This window comes from Protopterus annectens, chromosome 16.part0, assembly GCF_019279795.1.
Source record: "Protopterus annectens isolate FY-2018-M chromosome 16.part0, PAN1.0, whole genome shotgun sequence".
Classification (NCBI taxonomy): Eukaryota; Metazoa; Chordata; order Ceratodontiformes; family Protopteridae; genus Protopterus; species Protopterus annectens.
The window spans coordinates 774,306,778-774,330,347 of record NC_056750.1 but is presented as its reverse complement, the minus strand read 5'-3'; the positions used below and the strand labels follow the sequence as shown (position 1 = coordinate 774,330,347).

The following is a 23,570-nucleotide window of genomic DNA, read 5'->3' as shown; positions in this document are numbered from 1 at the left end:
AAGTGGACCATACCTCGCATTACCCCACTTCGTCACCCTCTAGTCCTAGTTTTTGCATTGCAGACTTCATCTGCATGTCCACTTTTACCACCATCTCATGACCCCTTTGCCAGCCCTTTCTCCTCCATTTCTACTTCTTTCTGTTTTTTTACTTTCAACAGTATATACTATTTTACATGTAGGGGGTTGCCTCTGCTGCCATCTCTTTGTAATTGCTTTTTTTTGCAGCTAACTTAACCACTGCTATCAAGTTTCTATGCTGCTCCTTTATTTCTGGATCTGTTCCCCAGATAGCCCATTGTTTTGTCAGTTGTATGGCCTACTCATGTATTGTTTTTTGTTTCCTGCTAGAACAAGTCTAGTTTACGGCAGCCCCCGAATGTATGCAACCATGTAACTTGTTCTATCTCCCATCTCTGTCAATGGTCCATGAAAAAATCTTGTTTGAAGTCACTGGGGTGTAGAAATAAGAAAACAAACACTGCCAAGCAAATATCTAAATAGCTTTGATTTTGTTGCATGTTTTGGCAATCTTAATCTCCTCCCATGACTTTTCATATATTCCATCTTGTGTCTTTGCTTGCCTATTTCCTTTCTTTTATAGAGAGGAATTTTATATTTCATCTCGCCTGTTTTACTGCTTTTGCTGTTAGGCCACTGCTTTCCGAAACCTGACTAGTATCATTTACTGTTTGTACTATACGAGAGGGTTGGCTTTTATCTATTAATTTCTTAATCTTCTCCCATTGAGTTACTAGTCCTTTGTGGTCCCTCTCAATTGTCTTTAGTAGGCCATATTCATCCCTTAGTTGTTCTCAGCTCTTCTAGGTCCAGTCCCTTAATATTTGTGTCCAGTATTTGACTTCTCTTTTCCATTTTTTCCACTTCCATAGCAATGACTTTTTCTTTATTTGCTTTCATGTCACCTATAGTGACTAATATTTCCTTCCATTCTTTTAATCATGAATCACCAACTAAGTTTTGACTACCCTAGCCATTTCTCCTAATGTTTGGACTTACTGCCTATTATCTAGTTTTAGCAGTAGTTCCCAAAGATCTTCCCCACTTCGCAAGCCTCCTGTTCTCTCCCATGCCATCTACCTCCAGTCTGCCCTTCATGATGTGCCTGTTGTTCTCAGTACATTTGGTATCTGACATGTTAGTAGATAATCTTCTGTTACTAGCATTCCCAGTCCTACATTTATTGCTGCTGTTACCATCTCCCAATATTCTGTTGTTCTTTCTTCCTCCCAAGACAAGTCCCTTAAATGGTTATCCTTTTTATTATTTTATCATCTAGATTAGTCAGAGATACTTGCCTTGGGTGCAGTAATAGTACCAGTATGCTCATTTGTATCACCTGCACTTTTACGTGTTTACTTTGACTTTGATAAGTGGAAACTTTGTCATTTAGAACTACACATGTGTATCCTAAACAAAATTGCGTGCATCAGCTCAATTCTGGAGATTACAAGGAAAGTGAAATAACACATATAAGTAGAGGAATGAACATAACTAACACGTGCATTACTACTACGAATACACAGAAGAAAGAGCAGAGACATTTACCAACACTCGTATACAAAATAATACCCTCCCCTGAGTTAAACTGACTACCCTGATTAAAAAAAGTGCAGTGTCATCTCCTTTGGTAAAAACTTTGCACCCATGAACTACCACATAGGCAGCAATCTACTTAACACCGAATGTGTGATAACAGACCTTGGGACCCAGGTGGACAGTAGTCTCTCCTTTGATAGTCACATTGCCACAGTAGACAGGAAGTCCTTCTACGTAGCACACACCATCATAAAAGGGTTCTCATCTCGGAAAAAAGAGGTCATTGTTCCCCTCTACTCGACACTCATTAGACCCATTATAGAGTACAACGCCCCTTTTGGAATGTACCTCACAAGACATCTGCAGCAGCTGGAAAGGCCACAGAAGTACCTCACAAAGAGGATTACTGGCCTCAAACAAATGCCCTACACTGACCGCTTCAAAAAACTCCAGCTTTACTCCGTAGCATATCGCGTACTCCGAGGTGATCTCTGCCTAACATATAAAGCTATGTCAAACCCAGAGCTGTTGGACATGCTACACCTAAAGAAATCCCAATCTCTCAGAGGTACACGCTTTAGGGATCTAAACCTTGTCACCACAATAAACAGGACATGCAGGAGGGATAGATTCCTGTCCCAGAGACTTCCCACACACTGGAACAAGCTGCCCATCTATGTCAAGCAAAAATCTGGATGAGTGGATGGGAAATAGAAATACACCCCGGGGATCAGTTCTGTGGCCCTGCTCGACAGTGGCACAGGAAAATAACTTTCTTGGGTGGTGTAAGCCAGGGAACCTTGTTGGCTAGGCTTATGTGTAGGCCCTTGGACCGATAGCCTAGTACCTACCTATGAACCTATAAAGTAATACAAAACATACTACAGAATGAACAATGACCAAGTTATTTGTCTAATATTGCACTTGAGTGGGTTAAATAATGCTGACTATGGCTATAGTAAATAAATATTACATTTACTTGGAATATATGCAAGTATATATTGCACAAATAAATAAAAATTGATTGGGATTAGTGCCAGAGTTCAGAAGTATAACCACTGTATGGTAGAAACTGTTATTGAATCTTGAAGTCCTGTATTGGATGCTGCAATATCTCCTGCCAGATGCTTGTGTGTGGTGTCCATCATTTTGGTGGCCTTTCGGATGGTTCTTACAGAATAAAGTTGTTGTATTGATGGAAGACTGGAACCGGTTACCTTCTCTGCAACCCTCACCACTCTTTGTAGTGCCTTCCTTTCTGTACCTGTGCTCCTTCCAAACCACAATGTGAAGGTGCAGGCAAGTATGCTCTCTATTGCACCTGTATAGAAGGTGGAGAGAATATGAAGAGACATGTTAGCGTTTTTCAGCCTTCCTAAAAAGTGGAGGAGTTGGTATGCTTTCTTGACCAGTTGGCTGGTGTTTCCCGACCATGTGAGATCCTCTGTTATGTGTGCACCCAGGAATTTCGTATTCTTAACCCTCTGCGCGCACACACCATTGATCCTGAGCACTGGGTGGTTTGTTCTCCCTTTCAGGAAGTCTGTTATAATCTCTTTGGTCTTGCGTACATTCCATTCAAGGTTGTTCCCCTCGCACCAACTGATCCGAGATGCCACCTCCTCTCTGTACACCCTTTCATCCTCCTTTGTGTTGAAACCCACTTCTGTGGTGTCATCAACGAACTTGATGATATGGTTGGACTTGTGCTTAACATAACAGTCCTTGGTCAGGATGGTGAATAACAGTGGGCAGAGAACGCATCCCTCTGGAACCCCTGTGTGAATCATGATCCACTTTGATGTGTTCTTACCTGAACACATCCTCTGTCGTCCATGGTCTCTCAGTCAGGAAGTCCAGGATCCAGTTGCAGAGATGTTTACTGATTCCTAAATGTGCCAGTTTTTCTATCGGCAGCTTTAGTACCATTGTATTAAATGCAGAGCTAAAGTTTAAGAACAGCAGCCTCACATAGTTGTCTTTGCCCTCTATATGCTCAAGGGAGATGTGTAGTGCTACTAATATGGCATCAATCATGGATTGGTTAGTTCTGTACACAAACTGCAGAGGGTCAAAAATCATGAGGTAGGCATGATAAAAGATGCTTTTTGATCAGCCACTCGAAACTTTTTTTAACAGTGGATGTTAGAGTAACTGGTCTACAGTTGTTAGGGCTGGAGGGAGTGGTTATCTTTGTTAGTGGGAAGATGATAGTTTTCTTGTAGCATGAGGATACTTTCAGAGAGGTGTTAAATATTTCCTTGAGCACTGTTGATCAGCACAGCCTTTTAACATCTTGCCCAGTATTTGTTTATTTCACATTTGTTAACCAGGAAAGTCTGACTTGGAACAAAGCCAATTTTCAGCGGAGGCCAGGGGAGAAATGCTCTAGACACATGTCTTTGTAATGTGATAGGAAACCCACATGAATGCTGGGGGGACCTGCAGACTCCACATAGAAGGGCACCGCAGCTGAGAATTGTACCAGAGAACCTCTTACTATGAAGCAACAACCCTACCGCTGCACCACTGTGCCATCAGTATGTTGTCTTGACCAGCAGCCTTCCTGGGGTTCACTCTCTAGCTCTCTTCTTACCTCCTCTGTGCTGAGCCTAAGTGCTGCATCTTTCTCATCAGTGGATAGCTTTAGTGCCAACCTGTTTCTTTCCTCAAATCTACTAAAAATTATGTTCAAACTGTCCAGGAATTCAATGCTGTCCTTCACACTGTGCTGACCTGATGTCATGCATGCCTTGGCATAGTCTTCTTGCATCCTTCATGTCTTAAAAGTGGCTCTGCACCCTTCTTCCATACTCCATTTTAGCCTCCTGTATACCCCTCTTCAGATTACCCCTTGTTACACTTAGGGTTGCTTTGTCCTTAGCCTATTAAGTTGCGTTTCTCTCCTTCAGAAGCTCATATACCTTGAGGGTGACCCATAGCTTTGATTAGCTCTGATATTGATACTCTTGGTATTTGTTACTTCATCAGTGCAGTTTGAAATGTATGCCTTCACTACCGGAGTGTATTTATCAGTGTTCAGATGTTGATTCTCTGTGGCTGCCTCCTTGAACATATCCCAGTTGGTTATTTCAAAGCAGTCTTAGAGGGCCTTCAGAGACCCCTTGGGCCATGCCCTAATTTGTGTCTTCATAAGTTTCTCTCTAACCAGTGCAGGTTTGTAGGCTAGTGATAGCAAGATCGTATGGTCAGAGTTTACAATTTTTAGAAGTTGCACTGCCGTGTAAGCTTTCTTTAAGTTTATGTACAGCTTATACAGCTTGTCCAGGATATTATCACTGCTTGTAGGAATGTTTACATACTGAAGGTAGTGTGGGAGCACTTCTTTCATATCTGCTTTATTAAAGTCACCAGCTGCCACATGTACAAAGTCAGGCTATTTGCCCTGTAGCTCACCCATGTGATTGCTTAGTTTATTTAGAGGCTCAGTGGTATTAGTGTTCTTCGTGTTTCACTGTTGCAGTCATCACATTTGGTTATCCTTGCCAGGGGATAGCCCTCAGCTGGCCCGAATACCAGAAGCTTAGTATTTCTGTGTCTGTTGCTGTCGCTTCAGGACTGACGTCAGGTCATCAGTAGTATAAAGTAAGGCAGCCAACGCCGTTACCCCAGTCTTTTTTGCCATGGAGCTCGAAGTAGAAACAGTTTGCCTGAGTGTCGGTCGGGTGCTACCTGAGTTTGCTCTACCGAATTGAAGTTGAAGTCTTCTAAAGCCAATTTCCCCGTTAGGGATCCTTTTTATTTTGCACTAACCAATGTCAGAAAAAGTTAATTGTCTTGCCTGGGGAAAGCAAATACCACACAGAGACTTTCATTCTTACTGCGTCACTTGTTTAGGCCCAGACCACGACATCCCCTGTTGTCACTTCTGTGCTTTGTTCAACGCCAGAACTATCCGTCATCGGGCCCTTATTGTCGCTAGATATTTTCGCTTACAAACCTCTAATTTGGCTTCGGTAAGCCGTCCGACAACAGATGATCTGAAAAAACGTAAAGATAGACAGAGACCGCACAGGTCCAAACCTGCCAACAACGCTTCCGTTAAACTAGTAGTCAGATGTTCATAATGCATACAGCTGCAGTCATCACACTTGGGTTATCCTGCCGTCAGGCGTGTCCTCGGTTGGCCGAATTCCAAAGTGTAGGTCCGGCGTCGGTTGTCGTCGCTTCTTCCCTGACGTCAGTGCGGCAGGGGTATAAAAGAGGCAGCCGTCGCCATTTTCTTCAGTCTTTCTTGCTGCACGGTGCCCGAAGCAGAAGCAGTTCAAGTGCCGGTCGGCCAGCTCCTGAGATTTACAAACAGTATTTCAGCCGAAGTCTTCTTTAAAGCTAAGTACCCCATTGGGGAAACTTTTCCTGCCTCAGACCGATGTCAGACAAAGTTAATAATTGCATTTCTTGTGGGAAACCGCATAAGGATTTTCACTCTTACTGTATACCTTGCTTGGGGCCAGACCACGACGTCTCGGCCTACCGTTTTTGTGCTAGGTTTAACAAGTGCACTATTAAGCGCCGGGCGGAGTTCGCTCTTCATTATTTTGGCAAAAAATTTAATTTTATCATGTCGTCGGATACTCAGACGCCAATTTTAGGCAAAAAACGCAAGGATAAGGATAGACATCCGAGGCCTGCACAGAGTACTGAGATCACGCTTAGGCCGACTACCGGTTCTCCAGTTCTCAGCGAGGCGCCTACGCAGCCCCTGACTACTGATGAAACTATTTTACCGGCGACATCAGTACCCGTGGCCGCAGGATCCTCTGTCTCCATTCCCACTGCAGATACTGATGCCACTCTTGGCGGGGAAACCGAAATTTCATTGAGGCCTGCCATTTCTGAAGGCGTTTTCAAGCCTTCCACCTCTTCAATTAAATTATTCACTAAGTCGAAAGCTGCAATGAAAATTAAGAAACAAGGGCCTCAGACCCCCTCTCAAGGCCCCATGCCTAAAAAACATGCTTAAAATGGCTGAGGATTTGATTACTCTCATCAGGGGTTCTCAACCCCCCCCCCAGACAAAAGACCCAGGTTGGAGGAAGACTACCCTTCCTCAGACCAGGCTTCCATTACTTCAGACCATTCTGAGGATCAGGATTACACCTATTCCCCATTTGAAGACTCTTATGCTGAGGAGTCTATTCCCTCGGTCTCCCCCCCTGAGGATTTCTCTTTTGGGGAAACCCTGCATACCTTGAGAGAGCACTTCCACTGGGAAGGCCAAGATTACTCAGATTCCAAGAAAAGGCTCAGGGAATTTCTACTTCTCCCCCAGCATAGGCCCCTGTATATTCCTCCTGTCTTAGATATTTTGGATGATGTGTACGCAGAAGCCAGTCTTAATTCAGACTCATTACCTCCAGCCCCTGTTAAACCAGACAGATATTACCGGGTTCCTGATACTCACCAGTTCCTCTATAAAAGCCATACTGCTGACCCAGAAACAATTTCACAGGGTCCCAAGGAGATTAAGGCCTCTACTGCTAAAAACCCTTTGCCCTTCAGAGAGAGTTTCTAGAGCATTAGAAAGGTGGGGGAAAAAGGTGTATACATCAGCCACTTTAACCATGAGGGCATTAAACTGTCAATTTCATATGTTAAAATACCAACAGTTCTTGCTATCTCAGCTGAAAGGCAAAATGACACAAACAGTACAGCCAGACTTGAAAGAGTTGCAGGATTTGTTGCATGGAGCAGAACAAGTGGGGAAACATACCTTGCAGTGTAGTTTTGATGCTTTAGAGGCCTCATGTAGAGCTGCTATCACGGGGTCTGTCATACGTAGACATGCTTGGCTCAAAGAGCAAACCTTGCCAGATCATGTCAAAGCAAAGTTTTTAGATGCACCACTACAAAAATATGTATTGTTCAGTGTTAAAGCTGAGGAGGTACTAAAGAAAATGGAGGAAAAAGCAAAATCTATGCAAACAGTTAAAGATTTCTTGCAGGTGCAGCCTCCACGCTTCAGCAGAAACTGGCCTTCAAAAAATTGGTCCTTTCCAGCCACGGACAGACCCCAAAGGGGCAGATACAGACGCCCAAGGCGTAGAGGACAACCTCAAGGATCTTACAGAGCTAGACAGTGGCAAACACCAACCCCCAGAGGTGGAGAAGATAGACCACAGTCATTTAGAAAACAGATGCAATGACTTCCCCCTTTGCCTGCCAAACAAAGATATAATGGCAGCACCTTTGGGCGGAAAACTGGCCTTATTTTCAAAAAACTGGCACATTGTTACACAGGACAAATGGATTCTGGATATTATAGACAGAGGCTACCGGTTCCACTTTCACACCCTTCCAAAAATGAGAGGCATGCCAAACCTGCCACAAAATCAATGGGCAGAGGCACAAAGACAAATTTCCGCTCTCATGGATATGAAAGCAATTCAAGAGGTACCTGCAAAAGAACAAGGTCAAGGTTTTTATTCAAGGCTATTCCTGGTACCAAGGAAGGACAAAGATTGGAGACCCATCTTAGACCTATCCATTCTAAACCGATATCTAGAGGTACCAAAATTCAAGATGCTCACATTACAGCAGCTTCTTCCCATGCTGGGCAAGGAGTCTTGGCTGGTAACGTTGGACCTCAAGGAGGCATACCTGCATGCCCCTATTAGACAAGATTGCAGAAGATACCTCCGATTTCTTGCAGGTTCAACCCATTATCAATTCTCTGCATTGCCCTTTGGCTTATCTACTGTGCCCAGAGTGTTTATGAAATGCCTGGCATCAGTAATTGCCTTCTGCAGACAACGAGGAATCCAAATCTACCCATATCTAGACGACTGCCTGATCCAAGCAGACAGAAAGGACCTTCTATTGCAACATCTGGCATTTGTAATAAAACTAAACTGCCTGGAGTACACAGTAAACAAAAAGAAATCAAAACGAATACCTTCTCAACAGATAATTTTCCTGGGTGCCAGCTTAAATACAACAACCCAGGTGGCCTACCTCACGCCAGACAAATAAGGGCAACTGTCTCAATACTACAACAAAATGGCAACTTTAACCAGGCTAACTGCAAGGAAAATCCTGCAGGCTCTGGGGTTCATGGCATCTTGCATCCTACTCATACCATTTGCAAAGCTGCATATGAGGAAACTACAATGGTACCTAAAAAACTTATGGTCTCAGCACAGCCACAGCTTGGAAACAATGATTCCACTCATTCCATGCCTTCAAAAGGAATTTTTGTGGTGGGGTCAAGCATGCCAAAGAAACACAGGTCTTCCTTTCTGTTTACCACAAGCAACTCAAATAATCACAACAGACGCCTCAGACTGCGCCTGGGGAGCACACATGGCAGGTCAGTGTATTCAGGGAAAATGGTCCCACAAAGAGATGCACCTACACATCAACCAAAAGGAGATGCTAGCCGTACAAAATGCTCTTATGACGTTCAAAGACCTACTGCATCCAGGCCAGCTATTAATAAGGACAGACAACATCACAGTCATGTGGTACATAAACAGGGGGGAACACATTCATACCCCCTGTGCAGGCAAGCCATGACCCTGTGGAACACAGCACTGGAATTACAAATTCAACTACAGGCACAATTCCTGCCAGGAAAGGAAAACGCACTGGCAGACAACTTAAGCAGAAATATGACAGACCCACACGAATGGAAGTTGCATCCTCAAGTCTTCTCAAAGATAACTCAGGCATGGGGACTGCCAGACATAGATCTATTTGCTACTGACAGAAATTACCAGTTGGAAAAATTGTGCTCAAGGACCTATCATCCACAGGCCTGGAAAGTGGACGCACTCTTTCAATTTGACAACATTGACAGTCTATGCCTTCCCGCCTCTACCTCTGCTGGCCAAAGTCCTATTAAAAACCAGTGCAGAAAGGCCACAAATGATTCTCATTGCTCCAGAATGGCCATGGCAGCACTGGTACCCTCTCCTAAAGAGCCTGTCACACACACCACCATGGATCCTTCCTCAAGTTCCTCTTCTGTTGTCCCAGCACAACTACAAGACCCTTCACAGCCAGCTCAGAACTCTAAATCTAGCTGCATGGAGAATACCTTAGTTTACCAACAAACTCTCCTCTCCAAGGAGGGTACAGGATGTCATCTTGGAGGCCAGGAGACCCTCTACTAGAAAAACCTACTCCGCCAAATGGAAACTATTTTGTATCTGGAATCAAGCAAAGGGTCAGAATCCTTCGGTAATAAATATACCTCAGATTTCTCAGTACCTAACTGAGATGTTAAACAGTGGCCTCTCCTCTTCCATCAAGATCCACGCTTCAGCCATTTCAGCACAATACAATATGGATCCTCCTTTATTCTCACATCCTCTGTTAAGGCAGTTCCTCAGAGGGGCAAAAAATATAAAGCCCCCACGGAAACCACCAGCTCCAGCTTGGGACCTCAACTTCGTATTGGAGAAGCTGACACTGCCTCCTTTTGAGCCGGCTTCTTCAGCAGAGCTACAATACTTGTCATGGAAAACAGCCTTCCTACTGGCTATTACCTCAGCACGCAGGGTTTCGGAGCTTCAGGCCCTCATGGCTGTGCAACCATTCATCAGTTTCCATCAGGACAGGGTCTCCTTACGAACCAACCCTACCTTCATGCCAAAGGTAGTATCCAGTGTGGCTTTGAATCAGTCTATTCATTTACCTACCTTTTATCCAAATCCACAGAACAAAGGAGAGAGGCTACTACACTCCTTGGACATTCACAGGCAATTTCGCTATTACTTGGACAGAACAAAGTCATACAGAAAATCTGAGCAGCTCTTTGTGTCCTATGCTACAGGTGCTCAAGGAAAGGCCATCTCCAAACAGGCAGTTTCAAAATGGATAGCCCACTGCATACACTTTTGTTCATTTAATGGAAAATCAGTGCCTGTATATATCGGATCCCATTCCACCAGGGCTACAGCTACCTCAGCAGCTTTCCTTAGGGGGATCCCTACCAAGGACATTTTGGAAGCAGCTACTTGGAGTTCAGTGCACACTTTCTCCAAACACTACCACCTTCCACTATACTCAAAATCTAGAGCGGGCTTCGCCACAGCAGTCCTGCAGGGCATTCTAGCCCCTCCTAATTCTGCTTAGTACTAGCCGCCCTTACTTAGCTTTGGGATTCTACCCAAGTGTGATGACTGCAGCTGTGTGCACGATGAACATAGTACAGTTTTGTTCCTACCATAAATGTAGATGTTCGAGTGCGCATACAGCTGCAGTCCAGGTTACCCTCCCTCCATCCCCTCTTAGGACAGGGCTTATGACAAACACCTTTTACATAAAACCTATTTGGGGTATTCCTTTATGGTGTATTTGCTTGTAACTATTGTTTTGATTTCTCTACTTATGTATGTTTGCATGACATCATGTTTTGCCTTCCTTTCTGGGAGCACCTGACATCTGGGGCAAGAAAAACTGAAGAAAATGGCGTTGGCTGCCTCTTTTATACCCCTGCCACACTGACGTCAGGGAAGAACGATGACCACCAACGCCGGACCTAGACTTTGGAATTCGGCCGACTGAGGACCGGCCTGACGGCAGGATAACCCAAGTGTGATGACTGCAAGCTGTATGCGCACTCGAACATCTACATTTATGGTAGGTACAAAACTGTACTTTCTCCGGTCCTTGGTGAGGTGCTTTCGCAGCTCCTGATGCCTGCTTCTGTGGATTCACAGGCCGCTACCAAAACCCTTTCGGAGTATGGTATGCCGCAAAACTTTTCTTCGACTAAGGATCCTGCGGTCGTCTCTCTTGGATGGGTCCGGAGCCACTGAGCAGACACCGGCTTCCAAGGAAATCCTTTGCACTACCAATTCTCAATTCAAACAGTCATCTTTCGTGACTACCATTCTTTGGAAAACAACCAAGTTTCTTAGGCCCAGGGTACGAACCACACCCAAGAAACCGACCTAATCTCAGGCACTTGCTTCCTTGCCTCAGTCTCAAATGCTTAAAATAGCGGAAGACCTTATCATGCTGATCAGGGAAAGCCAAGCTACCCCCTCCAAAAGGAAAAGAGATCTATCCCCTGTAGTTTTGTCTGAACAAGAGTCAGATGACTCTGATGCTTCTGAATATGAAGACATGCAACCCTTCTCTACTTATGAGGATTCTGATGCAGAGTACTCCATCGCTTCAGCCTCTCCCCCAGAGGATTTTTACTTTGGGGAAACACTTCATATCTTAAGGGAGCATTTCCAATGGAAGAGTCAAGACTACCCTCAGTCTAAAAAGAGACTCTGGGAATTCTTTGATCTTCCACAGCACAGACCCTTGGCCAACCCCCCCCCCCCCCCCAAGTACTGGGTGTTGTGGAGGATGTTTTCCCGGAATCCAACTTGACTCCTGACACCCTCCCTTGTGCACCCAGAAAATCAGACCAGTACTATAGCGTCCCTGACTCTCACAAATTTCTTTTTAAAAATCCTACTGCTGACCCTGAGGTAATTTCTCAAGGGCCTAAAGGGATTAAACAGCCTCTGCTAAGAATCCCACCCCCCTCAGTTATGGATTCCTGAGCACTAGACAGATGGGGTAAAAAAGAATACACCTCAGCTACTCTTGCTGTCAGGGTACTAAATTGTCAGTTCCATATGCTAAAATTTCAGCAATATACCCTGGAACTCTTCAAACAAAAGATGTCTTCCTTTCCTGCTTGTGCACAATCTAAAGAGTTACAAGAGTTAATGCATTCCGCAAGTAAAGTAACTAAACACACCTTGCACTGTGGTTTTAACACCCTACAATATTCTTGCAGGACAGCATGGATATGTCATTAGAAGGCATGCATGGCATAAGGAACATCCCCGCCAGACCAAGTCAAACCTAAATTGTTGGATGCCCCTTTGCACAAAGACAACTTATTTGGCATGAAGGCAGAAGAGGTCTTAAAAAAAAGATGGAAGAAAAAGCAAAATCTATGCAGACAGTTAAGGATTTCTTACAAATCCAGCCACCCAGGTTCAGCAGGCATTGCCCCACCAAGCACTGGTCCTTTCCTGCTCCCACTAAGCCAGTCCAGCCCAGGCCCCGTGGAACCAGACCCCCCAGACAGCAGCCACAGGAAATGCAGAGATCTAAGCAGTGGACTACCTCCACTTCAAAACCAGGGAGTTCTAAGCCACTCCCTTATGGTAAGAACTCAATGACTCACCTTCCCACCCCCTCCCTCTGCCCACCTTCACTTACCCCTAGGAGGAAAACTCTTCTTTCACGCAAACACCTGGGCCACCATTACCAATGACCACTGGGTTCTCAACATAGTGTCTCAGGGATACAAACTTTCCTTCTACACCCTTCCAACCCCAAAAGGGTTCCCAGATCTACCTCAAAACCAGTAGGTAGAGGCCCAAAAGCAAATCCTTTCCCTGCTTTCTGTGAGGGCAGTAGAGCACATTCCTGCAGAACAGATAGGCCAAGGTTTCTACTCCAGACTTTTTCTGGTCCCCAGAAAATAGGGCACCTGGTGGCCCCCATCCTCGAGCTATCCATTCTAAACACATTCCTGGTGATCCCAAAATTCAAAATGCTCACCCTCCAGCAGCTGCTACCCGTACTCTCCTAGGACGCTTGGCTAGCCACTCTAGATCTAAAAGAGGCCTACCTCCACATTCCTATCAGGAGTCATGCAGGAGATAACTCCATTTCAGGGCAGGATCTCAACACTTGCAGTTCTCTGCACTTCCCTTTAGCTTATCTACTGCTCCCAGAGTTTTCACAAAATGTCTGGCTCTGGCCATTGCCTTTTGCAGACAAAGGAATATCCAGATTTACCCATACTTAGACTGCCTTTTTCAGGCAGGCAGGCAGCCAGGAAAAGCTGCTCAAGCACCTGGCCTTTGGATTTCTTTTCATTGGTTGTGTACCCTAGGGAGGTTAGTAGGGTCTTCACAAACAGGTGCCCACCCAAAGGATTATCTTTCTGGGAGCAAGCCTGGACACAGCATCCCAGATGGCATTCCTTACACCAGAAAAACAATTTTTCCTCACAGCCTACTTCTCTCAACTACCAGACCCCAGTTATCTGTAAGAAAGGTCCTGCAAGCTCTGGGGTTCATGGCATCTTGCATACTACTCATTCCATATGCCAGACTGCATATGAGGAAACTTCAATGGTACCTAAAAAGCCTTTGGTGTCAACACTCTCAAGACCTGGAGACTTTTATACCTATAATTCCTTGCCTCAGAAAAGATTTTCTTTGGTGGGCAACATCATGCCCCCACAAGGGACCATCTTTTTCAACCCCCCCCCCCGCACCCACCCCCACCCAGACCTTCACCACAGATGCATCAGACTATGCTTGGGGTGCACACCTGGATGGCAGGTGCATACAGGGCCAATGGACCCTGCAGGAAATCCTTCTGCACATCAGACAAAGAGATAATGGCTGTCCAGCACACCTTGATAGCTTTCAAGCCCCTTCTCTCCCCAGGGGCTCTCCTGATCAAAACAGATACCACTGATGTCAACATGCACAGAGAGACTCACTCCTACCCTCTATGCAGGCTGGCCATGACCCTTTGGCATACAGCCTCTGCCATGCAACTTCACCTGTTAGTACAATTCCTACTAGGTTCTCTCAACTGTCTGGCAGACCAATTAAGCAGAAATCTTCTGGACCCAAACGAGTGGCAGCTCAATAGAAGAACCTTCACCCTAATAACTCAGAAATGGGGCACCCCGAAGGTCGACCTCTTTGCCTCCCACAGCAACCATCAGCTCAGCAAATTCTGCACCATCAGCTCAGCAAATTCTGCACCAGGGAGCATCACTGCATGGCTTGGAAAGTGGATGCCCTGTCCTTCCCGTGGGTCAGTCTGTCAGTCTATGCTTTTCCTCCACTACCTCTCATCCCCAGAGTACTGCTAAAAATAAAGGAGGAAAAACCAAGGTCAAGTCTTATAGCTCCAGACTGGCCTCACCAGCACTGGTACCCCTTGCTGTGCAGCCAGTCCCCACTGCTACCATGGCGTCATCCTCAGATTCCAAACCTCTTGACCCAGAGGGAAGGGGAATTCATGCATCCCCAATTGCAGACACTCAATTTGGCAGCTTGGCTTATTCTCTAACCCCAGATCAATCTGCCAGCCTCAGTAAACAGCTTCTAGATGTTATACATGAGGCCAGATGCCCCAGCAAAATAAAGTCTTGCGCTGACAAATGGAAAATGTTCTGCACCTGGATCCAGGCTAAGAGAGCCAATATGGCAAAGACCTCCCTCCCTCCCTCTCATCCTGGATTACTTAGCTTACCTACTACACAGTGGCCTTTCTTTCTCCTCTATAAAAATTCATGTCTGTGCTCTTTTCCCCACTGAGCAGCCTCTTTCTCACATCGTTTGATCAAACAGTTCCTAAGAGAGGCTAGCAGTTTGATGCCACCCAGAAGAGCACCAACTCGAGCTTGGGACCTTAACTTTGTGTTGGAAAAGTGCACCCTGCCCCTTTCAACCCAGCTTCATCTGCAGAGCTAAAATTTCTCTCCTGGAAGAAAGCTTTCCTTCTGGCCATCACTTCAGCCAGAAGAGTCTCCAAGATGCAAGCGTTCATGACTGTGGGAACCCTTCATCATCTTTCATGCTGACAGGGAATCCCTCAGAACTAACCCATCTTTCATGCCCATGGTGGTGTCCAGTGTGGCTCTCAACCAATCCATTGATTTGCCCACCTTTTTTCCTAATCCCCAGAACAAGGGGGAAAGGATCCTGCACTCTCTAGATGTGCACAGACAGCTCAGATTCTATCTAGACAGGACAAAATCCTTCGGAAATTCTGATCAGTTGCTGTTTAGTTTAGCTACAGGGGCTGCCTCTCTCCTCCATATCCAGAGCAAGGTTTGCCTCTGCAGTTCTTGCAGGGCATCCTAGCCAGCCCCTAGTTTCCTTGACTGCCTCCACCCATTTCCTCGACTGCCTCCACCCATTTCCTCAGCTTTGGAAATCAACCCAAATGTGATGACTGCAACAGTGAAACATGAAGAACATAGTACAATTGTGTATACTTACCATAAATGTAGATGTTTGAGTGTATTCACTGTTGCAGTCCTGGTTTCCCCTCCCTCCATCCCCCTTTCTTCTCTTTCCTTACAAGGGACATATTGGTATTTACTTTCTGTTGGTGGGGATGTCCTTCAAGAATGCAACTGCAGTCCTGACATAAGGGTTGTCCTGCCTCAGGCACCCCCTCGGTCGGCCGGATTCCAAAGTCTGGGTCCGGCGTCGGCTGATGTCGCCTCTTCCCCGACGTCAGAGCGGCTGGGGTATGAAAGCATCAGTCGACGCCATCTTCAGTCTTTCTTGCCGCGCAGTGCCCGAAGCAGAAGCAGTTCGCAAGTGCCGGTCGGCCAGCTTCTGTGTTTTCAGTTACCGAAGTCATCAAAAAGCTAAGTACCCCATTGGGGGAACTTTTTCTTGCCTCAGCCGATGTCAGATAAAACTGCAAAAGTTAATAATTGTTTGTCTTGTGGTAAACAAATACCTCATAAGGACTTCCATTCTTACTGCCTTCCCTGCCTGGGCCCAGACCACGACGTCTCTGCCCGTGCTTGCTTCAATAAGCGCACACTCAGGCGCCGGGCAGAATTTGCTGAAGACTTTTTTGGGGAAAATTTCTCCTATATCATGCCGTCGGAACAACCGACAACACATATTTCCAAAAAACGGAAGGACCGGGACCGACATTCTCAGCCCGCGACTTCCTCCAACGCCACGCCAAAGCCTACCGTGAGTACATCGGTCTCTTCGGAGGCGGTAATTCAACCACTCCAGACCGACGACACCGCTTTACCGCACACTTCGGTCCCGGAGGTTACCCCGGTGCCGGTTGTTGATTTTCCTCCTGAAATCTAAGCCCAGGAATTACCTGACACCATACCGGTGGATAAAGTTACTCCAGCACGTGGGGCAGCTAGGCCTCCGGTCTTTATGTCCATCAAGGCCTACACACGTGCTAAGGCTGCCAGCCAGGCTAAGGCTCACCCTCCTAAATCCTTTTCCCAGGGTTCCACTTCTGATAAACAGATCATGACTTTAGCTGCAGATCTAATTTCTTTAATCAGAGGCTCTCAGGCTCATCCAGACAGAGGTTCTCAGCCGCCTGCAGATAAAAGGCCTAGGGTTGAGCAGACTCATACCCTTTCCTCAGATGAAGCCTCTGGGGACTCAGACCATTCAGATTCCCAGAAAGAATCCTTCCAGGCCTACTAGGATTCTGATGCTGATGAATCCATTCCCTCTGCCTCTCCTCCAGAGGATATTTCTTTCGGGGAAATTCTCCACTCCATGAGAGAGCATTTTCAGTGGCAGGGCCAGGATTTCTCTGACTCCAGGAAAAGGCTACGTACTTTCCTTAAGTTACCCCAGCACAGGCCTTTAGCTATTCCACCAGTGTTAGATGTATTGGATGATGTGTACTCAGAATCTAGTGCTTCCCCTGATTCTCTCCCTCCTGCTCCTGTCAAGCCAGACAGATATTACAGGGTTCCTGAAACTCATAAGCATCTCTTTAAGGCCCACTCTGTGGATCTAGAAACTATTTCTCAGGGGCCCAAAGGAGTGACCACCTCCACGGCCAAAAACCCTTTGCCCGCAGACAGGGAATCTAGGTCCTTGGAGAGATGGGGCAAAAAAGTTTATACCCCAACCATCCTTGCCATGAGGGCACTTAACTGTCTTTTTCATATGTTTCAGTATCAGGATTTCTTGATGGATGATTTGCAGAAAAAGTTAGCCTCTCCTGAGCCTTTAGATAGAAAGGCCTTGCAGGATTTGGTTCATAATACTCAGCAGGTTAGCAATCATTTTCTTCAGTGTGGTTATGATGCATTGGAAGCTTCATGTAGGGCAGCTATGACAGGGGCCGTCATACGTAGACATGCTTGGTTGAAAGAACAGGCATTGCCAAATCATGTTAAAGTAAAGCTCATAGATGCACCTCTGGAAAAAACAAAAGCTATTTGGTGCTAATGCACAGGATGTGTTGAAATCTTTTGAGGAAAAGGCTAAATCAGTACAAACAGTCAAAGATTTCCTCCAGGTTCAGCCACCGAGGTTCAGCAGGAATTGGCCTTCAAAGAATTGGTCCTTTCCAGACACTGACAAGTTCCAAAGGGGAAAAAACAGGCGTGCTCGAGGTAGAGGGCAATACCGAGGCTCCTACAGGGGCCGCCAATGGCAACCAACTAATCAGAGAAGTGGCGCAGGGACTTCTACTGCTCTACAGGGACAATCACAGTGACTTGACTTTGACACCGCTGACCAAGGCTCAAAGAGAAGCACCTTTAGGCGGAAAATTATCCTTATTTTCAAAGAATTGGCACGTTTTAACAAAGGACAAATGGATTCTGGACATAATAGACAAAGGTTACAGGTTCCCCTTCCATACCTTACCAACAAGACAAGGCATGCCAAACCTGCCACAAAATCAAAGGGCAGAGGCACTCATACAAGTTTCAAACCTGTTACAGATCAAAGCAATAGAAAAGGTTCCTCCTCAGGAACAAGGTCAGGGATTCTACTCAAGACTGTTCCTTGTTCCAAGAAAAGAAAAGCAATGGAGACCTATACTGGACTTGTCCGCTCTAAACACTTTTCTCATTGTGCCAAAATTCAAAATGCTGACGTTACAGCAACTTCTTCCCATGCTGGGCAAGGGGTCTTGGCTGGTTACTCTGGACCTCAAGGAGGCATACCTGCATGTCCCAATCAGACACAGTTGCAGAAGATACCTCAGATTTCTTGCAGGGTCAGAGCATTATCAATTCTCAGCTTTGCCGTTTGGCTTATCTACTGCGCCTAGAGTATTCACGAAATGCCTGGCATCAGTAATTGCACATTGCAGACTCCAGGGGATACAAATGTACCCTTACCTGGACGACTGCCTTATACAAGCGGACAGCAAACAAGCCTTGATAAGAAACTTGGACTATGTCATACATTTACTACAGGCTTTGGGATACACAGTCAACATTCAAAAATCAAGACTACTGCCATCCCAACAAATAATTTTTCTAGGAGCCAAACTGGACACAAACTCAAAATGGCTTTCCTCACAGAAGAAAAACAAGAACAATTGCCAGATTACTTCAAAAGCCTAGCAAAGCTCACCCAGATGACTGCAAGGAAAATCCTGCAGGCCCTGGGTTTCATGGCATCTTGCATTCTTCTGATTCCACTGGCAAGACTACACATGAGAAAACTACAATGGTACCTAAAAAGTTTATGGTCTCAACACAGCCACAACTTAGAAGAAATTATACCACTCATTCCATGTCTTCAAAAGGAATTTTTGTGGTGGGCACAAGCAAGTCAATTAAACAAAGGCATGTCTTTCAACAAACCTCAAGCAAGTCAAACCATTACAACAGACGCCTCAGATCATGGATGGGGGGCGCACATGGAGGGCAGATGTATGCAAGGGCAATGGGCTCCCCGGGAAATGCATCTGCACATAAATCAAAAAGAGATGTTGGCAGTGATTCATGCAATCGAGGCCTTCGGAAAATTTCTTCAGCAAGGTCATCTACTAATAATGACAGACAACACCACTGTCATGTGGTACATAAGCAAACAGGGAGGCACTCATTCTTACCCCCTCTGCAGACTAACAATGACTCTTTGGGAGAAGGCCCTGAAACTGAACTTACAGTTGCAATCCCAGTTTGTTCCAGGCAAGGACAATGTTCTGGCGGACAGTCTAAGCAGAAACATTTTGGACCCGCATGAATGGATGCTGCATCCAGACATTTTTTCACAAATAACTCGTGCATGGGGAAGGCCGGACATAGATCTCTTTGCCTCTCACCTCAATCATCATCTGAAGAAGTTCTGTTCGAGGACACACCATCCTCAAGCCTGGAGAATGGATGCTCTCTCCTTCAGCTGGAATTCTCTGACAATCTATGCATTCCAACCTCTACCATTAATGACCAAGGTGTTACTGAAGATCAAAGCAGAACAACCGAAAGGTATTTTGATAGCTCCAGACTGGCCAAGGCAGCACTGGTATCCATTACTAAGGAGCATATCTCGCACCAAGCCGTGGCCCCTGCCTCTGCTTCTAACTCAGCACAAATACAGGACTGTTCATCCCAACCTGCAAACATTGCAGCTGACAGCTTGGAGGGTTCCATGACTTCTACCCATATCTCTCTCTCCAAAAAAGTTCAAGAGATCTTACTGGAAGCACGCAGACCTTCCACCAGAAAAACTTATTCAGCCAAATGGAAGAGATTCATCACCTGGAATGCCAACAAGGGACAGGATGCATCAGTAATAAGCATGCCACAGATACTAGAATACTTGGCAGAAATGCTTCATAGTGGCCTTTCATATTCTTCCATAAAAATACACGCTTCCGCAATCTCAGCAAAATACAACTGTGATCCACCTGTGTTTCCACATCCTTTGCTAAGACCGTTTCTAAGAGGGATAAAGAATATCAAACCTCCCAGGAAACCACCAGTGCCTGCATGGGACCTCATCTTCGTCTTGGAAAAATTAACTCTTCCTCCTTTTGAGCCAGCATCTTCAGAAATGCAATTTCTCTCCTGGAAAACAGTTTTCCTGTTGGCAGTTACCTCAGCAAGAAGAGTCTCGGAGATACAGGCCCTCATGGCAGTACCTCCATTCCTCATTTTTCATCAGGACAGAGTTTCTTTAAGAACCAATCCTTCATTCATGCCAAAAGTGATATCCAGGGTGTCTCTAAATCAAGCAATTCACCTGCCTACTTTCTTTCCCAATCCTCAAAATAAAGGAGAAAAGCTGATGCACACTTTGGACATACACAGACAATTACGCTACTACTTGGACAGAACAAAGGCCAACAGAAAGTCTGACCAACTATTTGTAGCTTACTCTGCTGGAGTGCAAGGAAAGGAAATTTCCAAACAATTTCAAAATGGATTGGACACTGCATCAGATTCTGTTACTCTTTCCATGGAAAAGGTGTGCCAGCCAATATCAGGCCACACTCCACCAGAGCTATAGCCACCTCCACAGCCTTTCTAAGAGGGGTGGCTACAAAGGTCATTCTAGAAGCTGCTACATGGAGCTCCGTGCATACATTTTCCAAACACTACAACCTGCCTTTATACTCCAGATCCCGAGCAGGCTTTGCTTCGGCAGTCCTGCAGGGCATTTTAGCTACACCATCTTTTTCTTAGATCCTACCACCCACAGCTTGGCTATGGTATTCAACCCATATGTCAGGACTGCAGTTGCATTCTTGAAGGACATAGTACAGTTTTGTACCTACCATAAATGTAGATGTCCGATAGATATGCAACTGCAGTCAGGTTTACCCTCCCTCCTACCCCTCTGTAATATACTTTTTTGGGTCCACTACCCCTTTTCCAACTTAGCTGGGGATAGCTTTTATGGTGTATCTGTTTATTACTATTGTGCTTGTCTGGAATTTTATCCATTCTCTAAATTTAGCCTTCCTTGGAGGGCACCTGGCATCTGGGGCAAGAAACACTGAAGAAGATGGCGTTGACTGATGCTTTTATACCCCAGCCGCTCTGACGTCGGGGAAGAGGCGACATCAGCCGACGCCGGACCCAGACTTTGGAATCCGGCCGACCGAGGGGCTGCCCGAGGCAGGACAACCCATATGTCAGGACTGCAGTTGCATATCTATTGGACATCTACATTTATGGTAGGTACAAAACTGTACTTTCTTCCACTAGAACCTGGCTCCTACTTGGGGGCTCCTGACAGGTTAGGGCAAGAAAAACTGATGTAATGGCGTTGGCTGCCTTACTTTATACTACTGATGACCTGACATCAGTCCCGAAGCGAAGGCAGCAGACACAGAAATACTAAGCCTCTTTTATTTGGGCTGGCCAAAGGCTACCCTGGCAGGGATAACCCAAATGTGATGACTGCAACAGTGAATACACTCTAACATCTACATTTATGGTAAGTGTACACAACTGTACTTTACATTTACCCCATTCGGCTCCCTTGAGAAGTAAAATGGCCTACGTTTAGTGGACAGGAACTCCCAAGTTCTAACAGCATTGTGATAGTATGATTTCAAAGTTGCTGCACCATCTTTTGTTAAAACAGATGCAGACTTCATCTCATCTGGCCTTTCCACATAACATACATTTTCTGTCTGCAGGAAACAGCGTAAAATTCTCTTAAGCTTACTGCGCTATCGTTTATCTTGTCATGTAGCCATGTCTCAGTATTCAAAATTAAACAAGTATTTCTCACCTTGTTCTTGCTGGAGAGTTCCAGTCTCAAGTAGTCCACCTTGGTGTCCAGTGATCTCACATTAGCTAGCAGTATAGTTTGTAGTACAGGCATGTAGGGGTTTGCTTTTAACTTTGGATCGATACCTGCTCTGCAACCTTTTTCTTGATCTCTGACATCTCTCTTTTTTCTTGTCCAGCATATTCCAGAAACCTGTTCTTTCAATTTCAGGCACTTTAGAGTGTAAACAGTTAAAGTACACAGCTGCTGTAGTTGTGTGCAAGTAGTAGGGCCCAGATACTCTGCAGACTTCAAGCCATCCAGCTAGCAACATGTAGATGTCGACTGTTTAATTTCTATTAACTTCTGTCTATTGTAAGTTATTGTACCTTCAACTGGAATTTTAAATTACTGTTTAATTTTTGCTGCTTCCTTTCCATATGTAACCCTGTGTTTCCTCCAATATCTTTTTAACCCAAATCCTTAAATATTTGATTTCTTCCTTATGCATCCATGGCATTCCCATGCCTTGTAATTCACTTCTGTATATTATTCGTAAACCACAGAAAAACTAGCGATCCAAACCTCAGCCAAAGAAGTCACTTATTTACCGAGAAGTACAAAGTTTTATGCAAAAGATAAAAAGATGAAAAATTTTTTGTAGGTAAACGCTTTTGTGGTGCTACTTACACCACTTCGTCAGACCTTTTCCAACCATGCATCACATTACCCTATATTTTATACTAAAATTTGAATCGGCCCATTAACTTTATTCAATTAACCTTTAATGACCCATAAGATACTTCTATAAGGGCTCTTCATAAATTCATTCTACTATAAAAGCATATGGAAAAGAAATACATATATAACCAGTATATATATACATATATTAACAACTTATATAAAAACAGATATAAAAGATACTTATAAAAACATTTTTAGAAACCAATACATTCTTATAAAAAATACTAATATAAAATTAATGCATACGTTTCTCTCTTTCTGTCCCTAGCCAAAGGGGTGCTTAGTTTTTATTTAATATATAAAAGTACTAAGTGACTTCTGTATAATCAAATCGGAGGCCTATTCCGCAAAACAGGTTTAAGGGGGATCCTATCATTTAGCCCTCTACCCCCATCTGCTCTCAGTCTAATGATCCAACGTGTCTCTCTCAAGTCTTAGTTCTATTTATAATGTCCCCCCCTCTATCATTTTATTTTATTAATTCTGTCACTTGGAAGCTAAATGTATGCTCTGGCCCCTTGCTTTCCACATGCTTAGCCAATGCATTTGTCATATTTTGGTTCTTAATGTGTAGTAAATGTTCACGTATTCTGAACCTCAATTCCCTGTTGGTTTTTCCTACATAGAAACTCGAACAAATATTACAGTGCTATAATACACTAAGTTATTAGTATTACAGGTAGCTTGAACATTAAAAACGTATTGTCTGCCTGTATCAGGGTGCATAAAATTATTACTAACTTCTCTATATCTGCACTGATTACATCTACTGCATGGTAATGTACCCTTATTAGTAATAACATTTGTGCTTAGTATTTCTTTAGCTTCTACGGGGTAACATAAATGTCTCTTCAGAGACTTTTTATTTTTAAAGGAGAAACTTCGTTTTTACCTTACTATTTCCCTTACCTTGGGATCATGTGTCAGTATGGGCCAGTGCTTCCTAATGACTCCTGTTATAAGGGACATGTTACTTGAGTATTGGGTAGCTACCCTCAGAACTTTCTTTTTTATTTTAGAGTTCATAGTTGTATTACTCCTATTGTCAAAGAAATA

General features: G+C 44.7%; 1 protein-coding gene across 1 annotated transcript in view; it reads left to right on the top strand.

Annotated features, from left to right (window-relative positions):
• ANAPC2 (anaphase promoting complex subunit 2) overlaps window positions 1-23,570 on the top strand; it is a 1,102,972-nt gene that overhangs the window by 683,722 nt on the left and 395,680 nt on the right.